The sequence below is a fragment of the Wolffia australiana genome, chromosome 12 (genome assembly GCF_029677425.1).
Source record: "Wolffia australiana isolate 7733 chromosome 12, ASM2967742v1".
Lineage (NCBI taxonomy): Eukaryota > Viridiplantae > Streptophyta > Magnoliopsida > Alismatales > Araceae > Wolffia > Wolffia australiana.
Window position 1 is genome coordinate 9131331 of NC_135846.1, and position 17102 is coordinate 9148432.

General features: G+C 43.3%; 1 long non-coding RNA gene across 1 annotated transcript; it reads right to left on the reverse strand.

Annotated features, from left to right (window-relative positions):
* Nucleotides 1–5956: 5956 nt before the first annotated feature.
* Nucleotides 5957–14283, reverse strand: LOC144710754 (uncharacterized). Its single transcript, XR_013583400.1, has 2 exons — nt 14122–14283; nt 5957–6203 (listed from the first exon to the last, which is right to left on the reverse strand). It is a non-coding gene; the product is annotated as an uncharacterized LOC144710754 (long non-coding RNA).
* Nucleotides 14284–17102: the final 2819 nt, after the last annotated feature.

Consider the following 17102-nt stretch of genomic DNA (forward strand, 5'->3'; position numbering starts at 1 on the left):
GTGCGCGTGCGCGCGCAGTGCGGCGGCGGGCGGAAGCGGCGGCGCGGCGGCGCACATGCGGCAAGCGGGCAGCGCACAAGCGGCGCGCGGGCAGTCTGGGTGGCCTCCTTGGAGAGAAAGAGAGAGGAGAGGGGAGGCCGATGTCGCAAGGCCGCGGCAGTGGCGGCAGCGGTGGCGGCGGCTGCGGCTGCGGCGGCGACAACGACTAGGGTTTGGAAGGTGGAAGATAGGGGAGGCTGGGCAATCATCCAAGAAGAGTTAAACAAAAACTCGATTCTTGAATTATGATTACCTTATGTTTCTTGAAAACAATGGCCTATATATAGGCCTTGGAGGAAAGAGAAAATGACGAGAAAATAAAGACGTGCGTCATGTCACGCCAAAGGGCAGTTGTGGATCTGCCTGTGGCGTCGTGTCATGACGCGCGTAGGGACGTGCGTGGGTGGAGACCTGCTTGTCGACTGTTGTGGCATGTTGACTTCGGTTGACTCCGGTTGACCGTGGTCCATAGCGGGCGTGTTGACTCTGGTTGACCGTGGTGACGCATTCGATGCTGAAGTGTTGGCGTCCTCGCCATCAGAGTTCTGAAGTTAACCATCGGAAACAATCGTGAAATGCTCTTTACAAGGCTCTCGTAGTCCAAGGTCTTTGATGGGAGATGATTGATTCGATGCACTGCAGTCAGCACAGCCTCACCCCATAAATTCTTAGGCACATTCTGAAGAAGGAGAAGAGTCCTGAAAATATTAATCACATGCCCAATTTTCCTTTTTGATACTTCGTTTTATTGTAGGGTGTTCACACACGATGACTCTTGCACTATTCCATGTGTCAACAAATAGGCATTCAACGTCTCATTAAAGAAATACTTTGCACTATCAGATCAAAAAAATTTAATCGAAATATCAAATAGGTTCTTCACTCCAACACAAAACTCTTGTATCACTCTCATCACTTCTGACTTAGGCTTAAGTAGATGTTCCCAAGTCACTCTTGAGCAGTCATCCACTAGGATAAGAAACCACCTCGCACCTATAAGAGAGGACAGGGGTGCTAGTCCCCACACATCACAATGAACAAGATAGAATGGAGTTCTCCTTCGCTTTATCCGTCTATTATATGAGGCCCTATTATGTTTTGCGCGATGACATGCCGCGCGAATAAACTTTGACATGTTAATATCTTTTGTAAAACCAGGAAAGATTTGTTTCATCAATGCAAAAGATGGATGTCCCAAACGAGAATGTAAAATTTTCAGATCTTTAAGTCCTTTGTTGTTGTTGTCTTCCATCATTTGAGAATTCACCATCATCCCTGCCTTCATTTCATCTTTAACATAGATCAAGCCATTCCTCTCCTTAGAGGGAGAAATCTTTAGGTTCCTTGCCTTGTCATACACAAAACAACCCGTAGAATCAATAGTCAGTGCACAATTAATATTCTTGACCAAACATTTAGGAGATAACAACTGGGCTTTGAGGTTAGGAACATTTAAAAAAAATTAGTACTCCCAATGCCTCTATTTTCACGTCACCCATAACCATCACATATAAGATTTCACCTCCTGCAGTGAAGATCAAAATTTTGATCAATATGGAGTCATATGATCTATGGCCCTGGAGTCCAAGATCCAATCCATATAATTATGGTCAGGAGAAAGATGCTTACCAGATCCAGGACAAGATTTGTCCATGGACGTAGAACTAAAGAATGACTTCAACTTCTCTAGTTCCTCCCTTAGGGAGCTGACTTCATCATCCCCTCGCTTGGACATATTCCAAGTATAATTTGAGATTGATGTTTCTCCTTCTTCTTGGCACCTTTCTTGAATAGATACACAATAACACTGGGTCTTCGGAGGTCGTCAGTCCAAGTCCCAACAATTCGCCTTTGTATGGCCTCTTTATTTACAATAATTACACCATGAATTATTTTGATAAAATTTTCCTCTTTGACCTTTGCGAGTTGGATCAACACTTCCATGAACACTGCCAGTTTGGGTTTCCTCCTGTTGATGTTGGATTATTCAACAATGAATGGTCTAATAGGGGGGTGAATTAGACTAGTCCTCTTCGATTAACTACTTTAAGTGTTACTATAATCCTAATATTATCTATTTATTAACTACGGATGATGAAAGAGGAAGAGGACACCAAAGATTTTTATACAGATTAGGGCTAGTCCCTTACTCCTGTCCAGGATATCCAACTGGAGTTTTTAACAAGTCCCTAACAAGCCCCCCAAGCTATAACCACCTGGTTATAGGGATACACGGATATCTCCTATCTAGAAATTGAAAACGTAAATGACCTTGAGCCCCCTTAGCTTTTGAAGGTATGCATCCTTTCACTTTTTCTTCCAATGGAGCACTCAAGTCTCTTACAGTTGGCCCAATCTGCCTTCACTCAATGTTGTATGCTTCAAATTTTCTGGGATGTTAGCTAAAAAAAACAAAAGTATTCCAATTTTCAATATAAAATTGTTTTAATGCAACATGAATATTTTTTAATCCTTAATATGTAAATGTAACCAACAATCAATGTTTTTCAAATAATATATTTGTTACCTTCTCAATCAATCTGCTTCACCCTGTAACCAACATACAAACGAAGACAACACACATATATGCAGGTAGATAATATTTTCTTCAGATTCTAAAATTTTCACATAAAAATAAAATTCAAATATAGATCTCTCTTGATCAACTGTTTAGCAGATACTCAGAATATGTTTAATTTCAAAACCTTGCAACATCAATTGAATCAAAGATGGAGGATTAAGATTGACTCATTTGAAATTAGTGATAATAGAAAGAAATCAAGATCAATAGTCTGAAATGGATTATTAAGACTGCAAATTTTGTTTTGAAAATTAAATTTTCAAAAAGTCAAATTAAGAATGTCCCAATTTCTAAATTCAGGTTATGAATGTCACAATTTTTAGATCCAGATTATGAAAATCACAATTTTTTAAAAAATTCAGATTATGAATATCAGAAATTTTTATCTAGATTTTGAATGTTGAGATTTCTCACCAGATTTTGATTCACAAAGTTGCAAACAAGATTTATGAGTAATGAGATTGAAAATCAGATTGTGAATAATGAGAATGCAAATCAAATTTTGAATGACGAAATCAAAAAATAGATTGTGAATACTGAGGATGCAAATCTGATTGTGAATGATGAATCTAAAATTAGATCAGAATGCAAATCAGATTTTGAATCTCAAGATCAAAAATCAGATGAGATTACAAATCGGAATATGAATGTCAAGATTGAAAATCAGATGAGATTGCAAATCGGAATATGAATATCAAGATTGAAAATCAGATGAGATTGCAAATTGGAATATGAATGTCAAGATTGAAAATAGATGAGATTGCAAATAGGAATATGAACGTCAATATTGAAAATGATATGAGATTGCAAATCGGAATATGAAGGTCAAGATTGAAAATCAGATGAGATTCCAAACCAGATTGTTAGTGTAGATTTTGTTGGTCACCGAGATTGCAACAATGACAATATTGCAGCTTGCCAAGATCTCAAAATTGCCAAGAATGGAAAATGCACGAAGCTCTCCAAATCCTCACAATTTCAAAGCGCCAAGATCTCCAAATCCTCAAGATTGCAAAACACCAAGTTCTCCAAGTCACATTAATTGCCAAGATTCAACGCCCCTTTTTCACCAAATCTTCACGCCGGTGTCCTTCTCGTTCTCCAACTTGGTGCCTCTTTATTTCCCCTTTTTTATATTTTACTAAAATTCCCTTATAACTCTCATTGATGTTAAAATAGAAATAAATTTGAAACCTATACATTTAAAAAGAAACTGTAGACTTTTATTTCCCTTTTAACCTAGACCTTGATCTTGACTCTTCACAATGTTTGAAATTCATCAAAATTCATAATGGAAGATTTTGTTTATTCAGCAATCTTCAATTCATTTAAATTTTTGTATCCATTTGATCAACCATTAGACATGCAGAATTTTTTTCTTTTGTTCCCCTGAATTCAGTTGTAGATGGCAGCTTTCCTCTTCTAGTATGACATTGATTGCTTCTTCAAGATCAGGGACTCTCTCTTGATTTGGACTTTGAATCCTCAAGTCCTCATATTCAGCATTCAGACCTATAAGAAACTTAAACATACGCTCTCTTAGGGTGTACTCTCATTCATTTGGATTCAATATTGGTTGATAATAATCTAATTCAATTCAGATAGACAGTAACACACTCACATAGTCCGGCACGATTCTGCCTCCTTGTTGTATACTCCACACCTTCACAAGCAGGTCATACACTCCTTTTGACAACTGTCTTCAGGACGTAATCCCAAATTTGCTTGGCTGTTTTCAAAAAGGACATCTTCGGAAGCATATCTTTTGTCAAACTAGCCAAGAGGAATACATGGACGTTTGCATCATCACGTTTCCACAATTTGCATCATGGAGCTGGTGGATCAACCTCAGTTATCAAGTGATCACTTTAACTCTCTACCAAGAAGAGTAACCTCGACCATTTGACCCAACTGATCAAAGTTTCTACGATTGTATTGTAGAGGCTATACAATAGGTAGAATTATATATGGTAACACATAGGATGTGGCACTTAGACTCCTGTGTTGAGCCAACTATGCTGGATCCAGCCATTTCACAATATGTCTGTAAGTCTCCCACCACCTAGAGACAATCAGACAAACACAAACTAGGCGTCACAAATATAGATCAGGGATGCAGACCGGATGATGTTTCCATCCCTAGATAAAAGAATAATCACGTCCAGGGGTATGGACAAATTTCTGGACAAAAAATCATCTTGGGGATGGCCAGACATGACAGTTTTCCTCACGTGGGATGAAAAAAATGTTTGTGCAGAGGTCCTTGATAGTGGACGGACGAAGGCTGGATGAAAAAATGATTAAATTGCACGATTAAATTGCCAAAACATTATATGGATTTCTGAGAAAACGTGGAAAAGTCAATGTTAAATATTTTATTAATTATTCATATATTTTTTGAATACATGCCATTATCATATTATCATAGTAATTTCATGCTTAAATTAATTACGTGAAATGAGTACTTTAACAGATAATTAGTGCAAGATAAGCTTTTTGTATCCCATTCATCTTTTGATTAAATTCCCAAAATATGCAATAAAACTCTAGAGAATTGTAGAAATTTCACTGTTTAATCCCTAGCATTGTAATATTATTTTTACTAGAATTGTGTCCTTTTGCGATTCAATTATTCAAATCTTTGTCAAAATTTAATTCTGAAAATTCAATAGATTTCTAGATAATTGTCTAACACTTATTAATCGATCCCCAAATTGAATAATACCACTTTTTTGTAGACATGCCATCACCATTTTACTATAGTAATTTGAAGCTCAGATGATTGCGCAAAACAAATATTGTAAGAGATAACTACGGAAAAAGCACATAACTGAATTTTATATTTGAGCTAACTAATTCCTCAATTAAATTTCCAAAGAATTCTATGGATTTCCAAGAGAATGTGGAAAAGTCAAATTTTAATCCCTCATTAAGTCAGAACATTATTTACTTTTATATTTGCCCTTATCATCTTATTATAGTATTTTTTTGTTTAAATTAATTTAATGGAATGAAAAATGTAACAGGTAATTAGGGTAAATTAAATAGGCCAAAAAATGCAATTAAATTCCAGATAATATTGAACTTTCATTATTCAATCCCCAGCTTTGTCAATTTTAGAAATAGTGTTTGAAGAAGCCATTTAAATTTTTACACAGAGGGGTATTCCATGCTTAAATAAGTCACATGACATGCATAGTTGAACATATATTTATATTATTTACTCTCCATCTAAAATTGAAATGTCTAAATATGTGTTATAATGGAAAATTGCAGATATTTCTTTTGTCGACACTTTGAAATGTCTATTAGACTTAAAAGGAAAGCACACGGACAAAGATATAAAAATTGTTTTTCAGAGTAGGGCAAGATGTGGCGTTCATCCATCACACAAAAGGTGAATGAGAAAATACGCAGCATTCAATCAGAATCTGAGACAAAATAATGACATAGAGTTCACTCAGTCATCCATCCAAGTCGCCCAAAATCACCTGCATCGTGGTGTAGAATGGTGGTGTGGAGACGGCCTTCTCATCTCTCGTGGTTTTAGGCAGTCCATACTAAAACCATATCAATGACATATCTGCATAACAAAAAATCGGTAATATTGCCATTTCCTAAAAATCGTTGTATAAATAAAATGTTCCAAATTTGTAACTCTCCAAATGTGTTATGTGGGAAAAACTCAATAGCAACACGTCGTGATGCAATACAATAAAGCAAAAGATTTTGAGATGTGGAGAGCGATAGAGTGTGAGATAACAAGAAAAAGAGAGATTGAGATATTAAGACAAACAAAGAGTGAAAAAACGAGAGGGTGGCATATTGAGAACGAATATAGAACGAAAGAAGTATCACTCAATTTAATTACATTGAATTTCCATTTATTTCTTTGCCCAATTAATAAATTTGATCCATAGTTGTAGAGTAAGAGATTTGTAATGGATCAAATATGGAGAAAGGGAAAGATGCTTATTATTAATTACATTCTTAGGGTGTTTTAATGGGACAAAAGCCATTGATAAAGATTTATGAGAATAGGAATTGCATAAAAAGTCAGTTTTATGGTAAGATTTAATTCCATAAATTTGTCATAAATAAGTGGAACTCTGCAATCATCTAAAATCTCAATAAAAATACCCTAGACACAAAACATTAATTTCCATCCAAAATTTTTAGAGCATTGAAATCACATATGAGGGAATGTGAAAAAAATCAGTAAGGATTAGAATCATTTCCCACCGCCCTATTGTTTTAAACAAAAGATATAATGTAAAAAGATGGGGAACTAGCACAACTTTCAGTAAACACTACAACGTAGCAACAACATAAACCTTTCCATTGCCTTCCTTTTGTTTCCCCTTTACTCTATTACATGGAAATGGGAGAGTTAAAACAATAAGCATGCTTACATAGAGGTCAGCACGCGAGCTGTCGTCGTCAACAGAGTCATTATCGGAGTCAGATGAGTGCTGGTCTACGCAACAAAACCATGCCCGAAGCATCATCTACATCTCAATGCTTTCTACATCTACATGTGATTATCGATACGTGGTAATGCCTCAACCAAATGAAAACAGCCGCTCCACCGGTGCACTGGTCAGGCTTACACCAAGAAATCGGCACACAATTTTGGTCAAGATCAGAAAGTATCATGTCCCGACGTCCTTCCACAAACTTAGCGGATTATACTCCTTGTTGTATGGGATGTTTAGATACTAATCCATCTATTGTTTGGGCATTGAGCATGGTTGCCGACTCTTGCACGGACGGGTATACTGGCGCTTGGAGGAAACATATTATTGTGGATGGTGACTTTCAGACAGTTATCCATGCTCTGAGTCACATTCAGTTGCTTTTGTGTTAGATTTTTAGTTTAAAAGACTGCCAAGATAGGAAAGCACATCTTGGCGACATGACGAATGCACAACCTCTATTTTAGAGAATGGATCCAATGTCGTTGTTGTCGAGGCCGTATGATTGGCCCAAAGTACCATTGCATATTGCACCAACTTGTTATGCATAACAGTGCACAGCGAGCGCAACAGATCCCTCCACTCAGCATCCAATGCTGCCCCAACATTATACATAGCCTGCTCAAGTTGTCTTAAGCTCTGCAAAGAATGACGCTACCTCAGTGATTGGAAATTTCTTCCCCGAACACACAAAGTCAGAACCCTAGCATAGTGGGTCGAGGATGGGCAGATATTCATCAATCAACTCCCAGTCCTCTTGACATGGGTTATAGTCCTTAGTCGACGTCGAAAGGAACCTCAATGCCATGTGGTCCAGTACCTCTCTCTTGGCAAGAGCGCGCTCTAAAATAATGAAAGTGGAGTTCTAACGCATTGGGCAGTCAACCTTTATCTTGTTTGAATTCAGGAGCTCAAACATTTTGCACATATCAACATATTTCTTCATTCGTTGCATGGATCCCTGAATAGGATTAGTGATGGCTCTCACGCGTGAAATGGCTAATCCCAAAGGGGCAACTATCATCGTAGTATTTTCATCGACTTGTGATTCGGTCGGTTCATCCGTGTCCATCGTTGTATCTGGGAGAAAATCTTGAACTCCTTGCATATTACTTCCCGGTGCCTTTGGATTACGAATGATCTTCAGTCTGGTCTGGACTACGAGGTTGCGTACATGGGCAACGCATGGTACGTGTCGGCCCATAGCGAAGTGTGGGCCTACAGTCTTCAATTGTTCTACAATAGACGCCAGCATTCTTGTGTTGTTAGACACATTGTCCTTGGTGATGGCACAAAGCTTCGACTCGTTGCCATATTCATATGCAACTTCTATGACAATCCTCCCCAAGTTGGTGCCGCAATGGGATCCTTGATCCATTTGTGAGCAAGAAGTAGCTCGTAGAGCTTCTAGTCAGGTCACTCCAGTGGACAGTGACACCTAGAAGGGCGAGGTTATTTTCGGATGTCCAAGCATCCATGGTAAATAGACACTACGGACGTCAGCAAACATCTCTATCAATTGGACTTCTCTATACATCTTATTAGTCGTTGCTTTGACCGCATCGAGACCAGGGATGTCCCCAACCACTTGTGTCCCGTAGAACTATAGTCTTCAGAACGACTTCTTCTTCACAAGTTGCAAAGGAAGACCGTTGTAGCAGATGAACCTGAAGAACTCCTCCTTCGTACGCACCACATTGATGCCGCGTAAGTACAACTTGTGGGACAATAATTCTTAGTGGTGAATAGTTCTCTGCTTCATCAAGCCTCCCCTGATTTGCTCGTGAAATTTACAATTTGCTTTCTCTAGATGTCTCCAAAATACATTTGTGTTCTTATCTTTATTGCGATTGATGATGACCTTATGGGTGGGGTTCTACGCTTAATAACGCGTACACTTGTATTTGTCTAGGCCAACTTAAACAAATTGAGCTAAAACTTTAGACCAATTATGTCTTACGCTTCGAGACGAGACGTTGTTATCAATCTCTACGGGATAACACTCCATTGACACTAACGGCGTAGCCCTAGCCATTGATTTTGAAGTGGTAAAAGATGTGGACTCCATAACTCTACCAAATTAATTCATAATATGCAATCATTCGTACAATGCGTGTGACGCAGAATTTTCATCACACACTAGAGACACATTAAAATAAAAAAAAATAATAGAGATATATATAAGTGTTTTCCAAACTCTAAGTTCATAGAAGTAAAAAAATGCATAAAGTAATGATGTTGTATTACAATTAATCAATTGAAGGAAACTTATATGAATCAGATCAAACAATCCATCAATCAGATTTACTCCATGGACTGATCGAATCCTAAACGTAGGGAGGGAGGGAGACATAGACTAAATGTAGGAAGATAGAGATATAAATCAAACACAAGGATGGACTAGAGAGAGGAAGATTGAGAAATATCAGTTAAAGAGATGGAAAAAAGAGAAAAAAAATGGCAGAGAAAAATCAAATAAAGAATTAGACTGAACAAAGGAGGACAAAGAGAGACGATGATGGAGGACCATCGAGTCGATCATGTCCCGACCCGTCGTCAGCTGCGATGCGGAGCATGTGCCGACATGAAGAATCTACAAAACCACTATCGGGTTTGAGAAGTGACATCGTCATCTCGCTTCATGTCATGTGTCTTTATGTAATTTTCATTTTTTTAATATTTGGATTGTCAGGAGTCCCCTCCTGCGTGAGTAACGACCTCCTGCTTGCGTTTGTTTTATTTTAATTCGTGAATTAGTGTCATCTTTAGCGAGAGGAAATCCCTATTGGACCTCTTCTCCCCCTAAAGAACCCTTTTAAGGGGAAGCCCAATAGGCTTTCCCCTTAAAAGGAGGCCCAATTGGGCCACCCACAACTGCCACTCCCTCTCCATAAGAAGGGGGAGGGGTGGACGTGGGAAGTAACGCATGCTTGTCAATTTGAAGTTTCCAGATCTCGTTTTCGTTCATTGGCAGTTAGTCTTTTCTTTATCGTGCTTCATACCTGAAGGAAGAAGAAGAATAGATCATCGAACAAGCAGAAGAGGAAGAAATCATCGTAAAAGAAGAGGATTGCGTAGAAGCGGAATCAGAAGTTCATCAAAGAAGAAAGGTAGAAGAAATTCAGTCATTGTCGAAGGTTTAATTCAGTGTTTCAACAATGGTATTTGAATAAGGAGATTCCTGTTCTTCATCATCATCATTTCCCCACACCACTGAGGGCCCTACCCCTGTCGGATGGACCCGTGGTTTGTTAAAAGACATGGCGCATCAACTTCTTGTCGCAGAGATCTGCAACACGGTAGGTTGAACCTTCAACTTCGACTATCAAGCTCCGTCGGTTTTCCCTCCAAAAGGAACATGTCGTCAACCTCGACTGATGTTGGCAAGACTCTCTTCGCCTATGGTGGTCCCAATATCAGAAACGATTGTCAGCGGTTATTCCATCGTCCCATTCAATAAGGTGACTGCATCGACCTTTCCAGATTCTTCCATATTCGGTTGTAGTGATTCCCAACACCTCCACAACCACAACGAGGTCCTCCATGAATAGGATCCCTCTCTTCACGGCCATGATTGGCAGTCCTAACTTCTGCGGTGGAACGCTGTCATCGCCCAATCCCTACAACCATTTTGGCTCTCAACATCATCTTGGCAATAGAGACAACTGTCGTGGGCATGACCAACGGTCACTAGATTGCTGGCAGTCGATTGTAGTTTGGTTGTTCCGTCGACAATTGGACAGCAGCCAACCATTCGGGCCTCCGACCACTTTGAACGACTGATACCAGCCAACACCGATTGTGCTGAAAAAAAGATGGTAGCGACCACGACAACGCATCAGCACCGGACGTGCTTCCACCTTCGCACAAGACATCGCGTGTAATGACACGTCATCAACACCAGCTTCAAAACTGTCCTTTGACGTGACACGTCAACACGTCGGCGACATCGTTTAAATATAAGATTTTTAAATTAATAGTTATCCTATTTTCTCTTTCCTCCAAGGCCTATACATAAGCCAATGTTGTAATAAACACTTGGGGAATTTTCTTTGTAATTGAAGTTTCTTCTTCAAAAAAGGACGTTTACCTTAGCTTTCGTCCCTCCCCAGGCGTTGCCGTTGTATCTTGCCACTGCTGCCGCCGACGAGGGAAGACCCTTAGCCTCTAGCCCCCGCGTCCTTCGCGCGCCGAGCCCCCCGCCAGCATCTGCCTCGTGCAGGTCGCCCACCGCGCGCAAGCCGCCTGGCCGCGCGAAGAGCCATTGCCCGGGCCACGGCGATAAGCTGCCCGCCCGTGCCTGCTGCACGCAGGCTGCCCGCCCACGCCCGCATGCGCAAAGCCACTGCCCGCACTCTACGCACGCAGAACCTCCATCTGCCCCCATAGCTCTCAGGCTCCCGCTCGCACCCGCCGTGCGCAGGCCACCCGCGCACACCCATCGCGCGTAGGTCTTAGGACTCTCTCAAGATCAGTAGATCATAGGTCGTCTCAATAGAAATAATTACCAAATCAAGAAAAGAATACCAGATTCCCGATGTAGAAGAGTCCAAGAACAATACAATCTCCACGCCCGTAGTCTCCGAAGAGGGGTCAACGAGAATGAAGAAAAGATAGAAATGTGATGAGGTGGATCGCTCTCGTCGTCCAACGAGTCCGAGGATCTCCACTCGAGCTAGATGCGCCAACTGACTTCCTGCTCCTCAAGACCCCCCGTCCCCCCCCCCCGCCTTCTTATTTATAGGCTTCTTTTCCCGCCTAATGGTCTTCTTGAAGGTCGTCCGACGTGGCCGATCTTGTTCTCCCCTTCTTTCTTCTATTTTCTAAATATGTCCTCAGGGGGTTCATATCAGTAGGCCGCCCACCTGTGCCCTCCGCACGTACATCTACCTGCTCACGCCTTGTTCTGCAAGCGCACGCCCCACATGCCATTTAGGTTGGATCCGCAACACCCTGTCGAAGCACACGTCGATCGTCTTGTCAACGACTTGTGAAAAATTTCCCGGCATCGCCACGACGCATTACTCTAGTGCTGAGGTACTTTCTGCACTCTTTGGTGTTAGTGTTCTTCGTCCAGTGTTATTCGAATGTTTGTTCACCGCCGTCGGAATTAGGTTTGGGCTTTTGAATCTTTTAGCGATTAGTTGATTAGGCCTTTGAATCTTCTAGCGATCGACCGCTCGCATTTATTGAAATTGTTACTTTATTTTCACCGCGATAGTTGTAAGATAGTACTCCCGCCTTCGAACGAGGAAAGGGGCTACGCCATCAGTATTTACACTGGACTTAGATCTTCGAACTCGATCGTGTGAATTGTGGTCTGGTTTATCCCACTCTACACTAGATAGTCTTTCCTACCCATTCTCCCCTAGTCATGCTGCATCCAAAAACTTGATGTTTTTGGTCTTGCTTGTGCGTCTTGGCTCCCTCAAACTCGCCGACAGTACATAGACCGGCGTTCCAGTGGTCTAGTGTCATTCTATCTCCTCAACGCTACCAGCTACCATTGGCCCTGATTGAAAATGCACTCAAGCTACTTCACGAGTTTGCGCAGACAACACTCTCTTTCAATGATTGACACGGTTCGCAGGTCACTTCCTCTCCCCTTTCTTTACAGTTTTACCACTTTCAGTGCCGGTTTTCAACTACTCATCGACCCGAGATAAATTAACAGTATGATTCAAATAGCCCTTGTCTCTAGTTAGGGAATTTCCTAGTCGATGCTGGATCGGTTCGTACACGCGACGGTGTGGACATCCTGGGACGAGAGTCGTCCCCCACTACATTGTCTCCTCGAACCGATTCGTGGGTCATTGGGAGCCTGTTTGTGATAAACCCATCATATGTCATTAACTGTTTACGCCTCGGGTCGTTTGGCTTCCGTGTTTCATTGAATTCTCTTAAATATTTGCATCACTACATCGCATTTCATCGTATTCCCGTTCGACATCCTTAGGTGGAACACGAACAACCCAAAGCCGGTCGTCGTGTTACATCAGATGAAGTTAGACATAGATTAAACATAGGAAGAGGGAGATTTAAATCAAACATGGGGATGGACTAGAGAGAGGAAGATAGAGAGAGATCAGCAAAAGGGATGGAAATAAGAGAAGAAAAATGGCAGAAAAAAATGAAATAACGGGATATACTTAACAGAGGAAAACAAAGAGAGATGAAGACATCGACTACACATAGGAAGAGAGAGATTTAAATCAAACACGGGGTTGGACGAGAGAGAGGAAGATAAAGAGAGATCAGCAAAAGAGATGGAAATAAGAGAAGAAAAAATGGCAGAGAAATACGAAATAACGAGACATATTCAACAGAGGAGGACACAAAGAGATGAAGTAAGACATAGACTTAACGTAGGAAGAAAGATTTGAATCCAACATGCGGATGGAGTAGAGAGAGGAAGATAGAGAGATCAGCAAAAGGTATGGAAATAAGAGATGAAAAATGGCAGAGAAAGATGAAATAACGGGATATACTTAACAGAAGAGGACAAAGAGATAGATCAAATAAAGAAGTAGAGTAAAGATAGAGCAAGAAACTGAGTGAGAGGGAGGAGGTAACTGAAAAGCGAGTGATAAAGATGAGCGAAAGAGAGGGACAAATTCAAAGAAACTAAGGAAGGGAGAAAAATATCACAGAATGACTAAAGAGAGAGAAAGGTTTATAGAAAGAGATGCTGATCAAGAGAGAGATTGAAGAAAGCGAGAGGGGGCAAGAAAGAAAGAAATAACGAGTTAGAGAGCGGGAGATTGAAGAAAGATAGAACACGGTAAAGGACCAGAGATCAACGAAATAAACAACAGGATAAAGAGTGAAGGATCCAAGAAAGAAACAACATGACATGAAGAAAGATATCAGAGATTGAGCGATTGAGAGAGGAAGAAAATTGAGGGAGGAAGCAAGATGGATAACGAGAGAAAGAGACGGAGACGGAGCGATGGATAGAGGGAAAATTGAGAGACTGAGAAAGATAGAAATCAAGAGAAAGAGAGATTGAGTGAGGAATGCACATACCTGGGGGAAACGATCTCTAACGATGAGGAAGCGATCTTTGAGACGTCAATTGGGGAAGCGATCTCTGACGATGAGGTCATTGGGGAAACGAATGCCACCGACGGCCTCCCGTAGAAGGGTGGTCTCACTAGAGGGGGTGGAGGAGAGTGGCTGCAGGTGCCGTCCCCCTAGTTGTCTGGTCGGCCGTGTTCTTCTTTCGAAAACGTAGAAACAATTAGGACGGGCTGATGGGCGCCTTGTTGCAAAAAAACCAAATTATTAACTGATTGAAATATGACTTTTTTTTCGTCCGGGACAAGGGAGGGGATGGTTTTTACCTGGACGGGACAAAAAATAATCCCGGGAAGATTGGCCAGGACGGTTTTTGAAGCTTCGAAAGAAAACACCATCCCGTCCTTCGTCGCTGAACTAACTCTGGACGTCAGACAGAATGAAACTCGTCCTATCCCGTCCGTCATCCACGTCTGGGACGATCCACCCAGACCACGACGGTTCAGCCAGGGAATGGATGAACCTCTTTGGAGCAATTTCCAACGTCGGCTCAGCCAAAATCGAGTGATCAACTCAGACCACGACGGCACACCAGCGGGGCAAGACCACGGTTTGGAGTGGCTTGTTCAGGTGAAAGGGGGTTGAAAGTCTTGTGGTGCAGAAGAGTGACGCGCGCAGGTAATCGCGCCCAACAGCGTCGAGGTGATGGTGACGTGACCAGATGCGGCGCGCGTGATGACGCACGGCGAGACGGCTTGTCGGAGAAGGGAACGACGGCGCGACAGCTTCTGCAACGGGTGCGATGGCACGTCGGGCGAAATGTGCGCGGGCGCACGGCGAGACCCACGTGCTGGAGAAAAGGTTCGTTGGAGCACGGCAACGCATCTCCGAGGTCCACGATCTGGGAATACCGGTTGGGGAAAGGGGGTCCAAGAATTGGTTTCTTGGACCTTCTTGCACCAGGTTCCCAAGAACGAGGTTTTCTTGTTCTTGTCCGGTGTTGGGGAAAAAAAGGTCATCACGATCTCGCACACTAGGACAGGCGATGACACTTTCACAGATCTATCCAAGCAGGTTCTTCTTGCGTGAACTGGTAGCGGCAACGTGATCAAGAAGAAAATTCCTGATCGAAGGATCACATGCAGCAGGGACTAGGCATCGCTGGCGACTTCCACGGAATCCTGCGTCGTGGAGTCGACCACGTTTGCCCACGATCTTCTACAAGCTATCAACGATCTCCAAGCTATCTGAGGGTATCTAAACTATGAGAAACGGGAAAGAATACACAATTACTTGATTTCACCAATTCAGTTTGTCTGTCCTCTTGGGCATGTCGTCCTTAGCGGTTCTCTCAAAACGACGAGAAAATAAAAATCGTTCAAAATGGACAAGGCCAAAACACGATAGGCCCAGTCCAAAATACAATGGGAAATTACAACAATAAGAGAATTTAAATCAAGGCTGAAACAGCTTCATCTTCATGTGGAGTATTTGAACGAGGCGTCGCGGCCGTCAACTTGTGTGGCTCGGTGAGGTTGCTGGCGTCGTTCGGTCTTGATGGCGAGATGATCCCCCATCAAAGGGAGAGAGCAAGTTCGGTCGGGAGGGAGAGAGAGAAAGAGAGAGAGAGAGAGAGAGAGGAATGAGAGGGGAGAGGAGAGAGAGAGGAGAGGGAGGGAGGGAGGGAGAGAGAGAGAACGAGGGAGAGAAGGAGAAAGAGGGCAAGGAAGGGAGAGAGAGAGACAGAGAGGGAGGGAGTGATGTGACACGACCTGTCGGGATCGAGCGGCTCGCGTTAACACCACAAGGAATGGAGGGCAGAGCAACGGAGCGGCAGCACGGGGCGGACGCTTCGACAGTGGTTGCGGAGTGGGCCCGGCTTCGTTCTGCTATCAAGCGGCAAAGTTAGGCGTCGCCGGTGCGGAGCGGCGGATGTATATCCTACTGCGGTCATGTACTTGCAGCGGTAAACTAGCGGCGGCGTGTCATCCAACAATCGTCTCCTCTAAAGCTTCACTAGGAGACCAGAGTGACGGGTAGGTGGCTACGGACGGCGCAGCGGCATAAGGCGGCTGCATCTACATTCTATTGGTGGACTACGAAGTCTCTAACTACGAAGGCCGTAACTACTATGGCTCTATCTAAGAATGCTCTAGCTTACTACGAAGGACTACGCTTCTCCAAACTCTTCTTGAAACTACTCTAACGGATACTAGGCATGTGTCGTCCGACGACCACTCTACTCAAATCTACTCTAAGAACGCTAGGTGCGCATATGGCGCAGGTGGACACTACGGTGCAGGTAGGCACAGGTGTGGATCTCTAAATCGTGCACGGTATGGATGACAAGGTGATGCACGGTGATCTAGGATGACGGAGGCAGGCGATGGAAATCAGGTCGGCTAAAGGGCGGACAAGGCAGAGGCGGGCAGTAGAGGTGTTCGTGGCGGCTACAGAGGCGGAGGGCGGACGAAGGCGGCAACGGACAACGGCTGGTGGATGATCCTAGATGCGTCCATAGACGGTTGCCAGTGGTTGGCGCTGACGGAGGTGGCAATCTGATTCGAGGTGATCGTGACGCACGGAAGGCAGCCTGAGGTGGGGCCATTTCGGGCGGAGGCCGACCGAAAGCAGTCGGAGGCCGTTGGAGGAGGCCGGAGGGGCTGGAAGCCCGTGGAGGGCCGAAGGCGGACTGGCGGACGGCGGTTGGGGAGTCGTAGGCAGTCGGATGACCAAAGGCGGCTGAGAAAGCATTGGCGGCAGCCAATGGCCAGGGAGGCAGAGGGCCAACCAAGGGTGGTCGGTCGATCGAGGGCGGCCGGGCGATAGTGGAGGCCGTGGAGGCCACGACAGCCAAGGATTCGTGGCGGTTGGTGGTGGCCATTAGCAGCTGCAGACGGCTGGAGAGGCCGCGGGAGCGTCCGAGGGCGGCTTGGTGACCCACGGTGGTCGGCATACGAGGGCGGGTAGGCAGCCATGGCAGCTGAGGG